Consider the following 5327-nt stretch of genomic DNA (forward strand, 5'->3'; position numbering starts at 1 on the left):
TTCCAGAATAAAACTGCGTGCAGCGATTTACGAATAGCTGGTGAGATATTTTGAAAAGATTAATCGCTTTTATGTATTAGTATATTATTATGTTATCTGTGGTATTAGTGATGCGATAAATTAAAAACAGCGCCCTCTAGTGAATAAACAGAAAATATTCTTACAAATAACTGCACCACAAACAATAAAAAAAAAATTGTCAGAACTAGACAAAATTTATACGAGACGGCACGTGAGGCAGCAACTACTTATTTGAAATAAAAAAAAGTATCGTCAAAGTCGGTTCAAGCAGTAGAAAAAAATTCTCAGGTTAAATAACAAAAAAAAAAAACACTGCATAATATTATGTACAGAGTAGATGAATTCAGAGGGCAATTACACATAGAATTATGTTATCTGTGGCAAGTAAACTCAGGTAAATCTAAGTTTGAGCATGAATGGTATGAGATCGATTCTTACAGAACTCGGCGCTTCTACTGAAATAGCTCACATTGCGTTGCGGCAACGATCCGCCGTGCCGATAATGATAAAATCTGAGTTAGTATTAAAATGATCTATGAATATACCTATTAAGATATGTTGACCTAATGAAATATATTGATTTTATATCCTACCAGCGGTCCGCCCGGGCTTAGCCCGTATATTTATAGCCTTCTTTTATTTATTAGCTTTCCACAATAAATGGGCTATCTAACACTGCTAGAATTTTTCAAATCGTACCAGTAGTTCCTGAGATTAGAACGTTCAAACAAACTTATAATATTAGTATAGATACAGAATAGTAATATAGGATTTCAAAGGAGAATTAATACTAAATCATATTGAAAGGCAACAGCTATATATCAAATAAAATCAAATCATATTAGGTGCATCCTGTCGAATGTTTTGAGTTAACAAACACAAGAAATAATATCGAATTATTGACCATCTTTTTTCAAGTCGGTCGATTAAAACCGTTCCTATATCGGAGTGTCTTCTCCCCGTATCGTCTCCTCATACGAGTACCTCTTTATCGGATTAGCCGATTTTTATGATCCTTTTTTTATTTGAAACCTGGTACCTGCCACGTGGTTCCATTTTTTGCTTAAATTACATCATATACGTTTGAAATTAATCAGGAGGAAATTTATTAATTAATAGTATAAATAAGAAATATTATAATTTGTATTAAATACACACATTTTATTACAGAAGTCAAATTAAACCAATTGGATCAAATAGTATGTCAATGCTTAACCGAGATTCAGGTAAGTACCCTTATTTTTATCTACATATTATAATATACTCGAGTGGCCAAAAATGTAATACTTCTGATAAATGTATATTAAGTTTATAAAGGAAAGAAATTGATTTGACTAAAAGTATGAGGGAGTCGAGCATGCTACGAATTGGGCCAGCTCGCACCGGGGAAGTACCACACCCCCACAGAAGTCCGGCGTGAAATAATAGACTGCTATTGTTTCGTACGGCGAGTGGGGGAGCCGGAGGCCTCGAAGCCTTTCCTTTCCCAGGCCATTCCTTCCTTCCATTCGTCAATCCTTTCCTTATCCCTTAACCGTTTAAAGCGAGCAGCGTATTCGCATGGGCATTGCCTCTGCAAATATTACTGGACCCTGGTGATTGCTTACCATCAGGCGAACCACCAGCTCATTTGCCCGCTATGACATAAAAAAATGAAGGGCGAATGTATTATACACATACAATTTCCACTGATCGATCTTCTATACGCACGATTGAGTGTGGACTTCCATACATTCTTACAAACTTTCCTGTTTGTAATACTAGCTGCGCCCCGCGGTTTCACCCGCGTAAGTCCGTATCCCGTAGGAATGTCGGGATAAAAAGTTGTCTATATGTTATTCCAGTTGTCCAGCTGTCTACGTAACAAATTTCATTGCAATCGGTTCAGTAGTTTTTGCGTGAAAGAGCAACAAACACACACACATCCTTACAAACTTTCGCATTTATAATATAAGTATGATAGGATTACTAGTATAGTAGGAAGGTCGAAGGATTTAACTGGGCTTTATTTCAATTGGTTTTTTTTTGTAGATTCGCGTGCTCACAGTAAGGATGAATGGTCGAATTCGGATTATAGTTCCAAGGATATGATTAATAGGTATGTAAGATATGGAAAAAATAAGGAAAAAGATACATAAACACGCTGTAATTGCAGAATTAACTAAATGTCTTACTTGATCTTAAACAGTGTTTACGAGTGGAAATTTATTTATTTATTCTTTATTGCTCTTAACAAAAACTACAAAAACTTAATAAAATTGCAATATAAACAATTGGCGGTCTTATCGCTATATAGCAATTTCTTCCCGACAACCAGACTTACAGAGAGAAATTAGATAGAGGAGAGGAGTAGGGCAGAGCATAAATATAATACGAAAGATTAAATAAAAAGAAAATTACATACAAGAAAAAAGAGGTTTCGGCGATCCTAATCAGGATAATAGATAAACTCATGAAATTATTGTATTGTCACCGACCCTTGATAAGTGTACAAAGTTTGAATTAAATCTGTCCGTTTATAGTGGGTTACAATCGAGTCTTAGTTAATGAGTTACATGCAAAGATTCGGGTAAAGCTAATAAGAGACTGTTGAAAACAAATGTCTTACAAATAATTCGAAGTAACTAGTTTACCGACTGCAGACTCTTTTTGATTATTTATTTAGACGTAACCAGTAGGTATCATGGGTTAAAATGTACTGTTATAATTACCTATATTTTATTTATTTATTCAACGTTATTGTCGTATTTATTTATTCCTTTTCCTGTCTTATCTTTCAGACGCTTGCTGGACAGACGCATTGGAAGCATAATTAAAATGCCCTACAAATGTTGTGAGTATTACCGAAAATGTTATAATAAAACTTTTAAATTTCCGTACACAAAAGGTCATAGGTTTAGCAACGGAAGGCACCCTTCAGCTTATTGGAATAATTAGAACCGTTACTGTCGCCAGTCCTCTTCGCATTTAACCAATTGTTTTTATATTAAAACGTACACAAGAATTGATGATGTATTTATGTGAATGAACTGAAGAAAATCTTTTCCTTTAATTTCTTTTCTATTCTCATCAAAGGCCACGTATTAGATGCTAGAAAGACATTGGTTTCCCTGATCGATTATCTTTTTGGGCAATTAGATCGTCTGCGTCAGGTAGACACTTTTTGTCTTTTTGTGTGTACACGCTTTTTATTAGCTTCACCTGTATGTTTGTTTGTATGTTTGTTTGTAACCGACTTCTTTGGGCGCGATTTTGTTTAGTTCGGTTTTCTATAAAAAGCGTGTTTTTTAGTTTTTTTTAACTATTATTATTCAAGATTGGGCTTGCTAGTGTGGTCCAGGATGGAGCATGCTCACTTAATAAATGCCTAATCGCATGTACGTACTTTGATTTTACGTTTATCTCAAGTTAAAAGATACAAACACTATATTAAATTACTGCTTCTTAAGTTTAGAAACATCGGAATAATTTTACTGTAAAAAAATCGTGGTCACTTTCGTCCCTTATTGTATCCGCTTTGGCGTAGAATTTTTCAAAATTCTTTCTTAGCAGATGTCTTCATCATAGTGGCTATCTGCAAGACAAATTTCAGTCCGATCGGTCCAGCAGTTTGGGATGTGCATTGATAGATCAGTCACTCAATCACTTTTCCGTTTTAAATACTCATTAAGTATGTAGTTTCTTCATTTATTGAGCTGCCACTTTTAATAAAATTCTAAATAATGTATGAATTACAGTTAAAAAGAACATTCTAGATAGAAGTTCCCGCGTGAGCGTACGCGTGAGTAGTGGAGAGAATAAAAGGTAAGTCACCGAATCATCACCACCTGCCAATATTTGTTTCCCCCCCCCCTCCCCCCAATGTCCTGGGACGCAGGCCTCCTGTGCAGTTTCAGGCCATAAATCCATCGTGGTGGCCAAGTTTCACAGATCGACGAAATTCGATTCTTGCACAGGTTTCTTATTAGCACATTTTGTAGCTTCTACTTATATATTTGTATGTAATGGACTCCTTTAGACTTAATTTTGACATTAAACGTACAGATTTAATTCAATCTTTGTACGCTTATCACCATTGTATGCTAGTCGATGGCCCATATTTATTCTGCCATGTCTTCTTGGTTTCTTATAACTCAATGGATTATTACGCAATATATCTATGTTATAATATAATAAAGTATATATAAATTTTCAGTTGCTTTTTGAGAATGATAAAGGCGATGTTTCATGAGGAGATAGCTAACCATCAGAGTAAGTTTTTTACTTCATTTTGGTGACTATCCTATTATCCTACTAATATTATAAACGCGAAAGTTTGTAAGGATGTGTGTGTGTTTGTTGCTCTTTCACGCAAAAACCACTCAACCGATTGCAATGAAATTTGGTACGTAGACAGCTGGACAACTGGAATAACATATAGGCAACTTTTTATCCCGACGTTCCTACGGGATACGGACTTACGCGGGTAAAACCGCGGGGCGCAGCTAGTGAAATATAAATAAGTGTCGGGTTGCAGGCAAGCTGTCTTAGTATAAGGTCTCCAGTTTATATTATTATCTCCATATGACACTAGACCCTCCGGCCGGCTCCGCCCGGATATCTAGGATGCCTGTTGATAAACTAAGGGAGCATTTAATCGGGATAAGAAGTTTCCTATCACCCAAGTCATCTCCTACCCTGTCTGTATGCCAAATTTAATCAAATCCGTTCAGTAGTTTAATTCTTCCGTGTTTTTAGTTTTTTCGTTCCGAGTATTCATGGACAAACATCCACAAAAACAAACTTACACATTTATAATATTTGTAGGAAGTGTGATTTGTATCTTATGTAATAAAAATAAATGTTTTTCTTTCTTTCTTCTTTCATCGCATGTTCTTTATTAAGTTAATAAATATGTATAATCATGTTTACTTCTTTGGTTTATCATTTGGTGCACAATAAAGTGCTTTTGTTTGTTTGTTTGTTTTGTTTACTGGAAATAATGAAGTTTAAAGTTTTAAACACTTATATTGCACTAGCTATCCGCGTTGTTTCGACCAAATAATCGAAGGAAGAATTATCTGTGGCTGAGGCTCTCCCATTCAGCTCCTGATCCCATGGGGTTTTCAGCATAAAATCTATCCTTACCCCTTTCTCTGATCTTCAACTTTCTCTGTTACAAATTTCATCCAGATCGTTTCAGCCGTTCTTGAGCTTTTTTTTATGTCACAGTCGGCAATGGAGCTGGCGGGACGCCTGATGGTAAGCGCTACCACCGCCCATGAACATTTGTAGAGACGTAAAGTCGATTACAGACCTTACGCCTC

Source organism: Zerene cesonia, unplaced genomic scaffold, assembly GCF_012273895.1.
Source record: "Zerene cesonia ecotype Mississippi unplaced genomic scaffold, Zerene_cesonia_1.1 Zces_u001, whole genome shotgun sequence".
NCBI lineage: Eukaryota > Metazoa > Arthropoda > Insecta > Lepidoptera > Pieridae > Zerene > Zerene cesonia.